We start from the raw sequence: 295 nt of genomic DNA, 5'->3' as shown, positions 1-295 counted from the left end.
CTGCAGACATCCCCGGCAGCTCCCCAGGGAGGCCTGAGGAGAGAAAAGGAGGAGTTACAGCGGGGTATGGGGACACGGCACCGAGAGGAGAGGGCAGCCACCTCCAGTGCCTCTTCTGCAATTAGTGCCCCCTAGGACGGGAAGATTCAAGCGGTGGCAATGAAGAGGAGGCAGGAGATCATTCATAATGAATAGGATCATAATTTGGGTTGGAAAAGAGCCACAAAGATGATTCTGGGAGTGGTCCTGCCCTTGGGTCACAACAACCCCATGGACGCTGCAGGCTTGGGGTCGA

The 295-nt window shown here is 56.3% G+C and overlaps 1 protein-coding gene across 1 annotated transcript in view; it reads right to left on the bottom strand.

Annotated features, from left to right (window-relative positions):
* The window catches only part of GLI1 (GLI family zinc finger 1), a gene marked incomplete at its 3' end in the record, with an annotated part of 9822 nt that overhangs the window by 2248 nt on the left and 7279 nt on the right, over nucleotides 1-295 (bottom strand).

The sequence above is a fragment of the Mesitornis unicolor genome, unplaced genomic scaffold, assembly GCF_000695765.1.
Source record: "Mesitornis unicolor isolate BGI_N332 unplaced genomic scaffold, ASM69576v1 scaffold12169, whole genome shotgun sequence".
Taxonomy (NCBI): domain Eukaryota; kingdom Metazoa; phylum Chordata; class Aves; order Mesitornithiformes; family Mesitornithidae; genus Mesitornis; species Mesitornis unicolor.
Note: the sequence above shows the minus strand (reverse complement) of the source record. Positions and strands in the feature narration are given on the sequence as shown.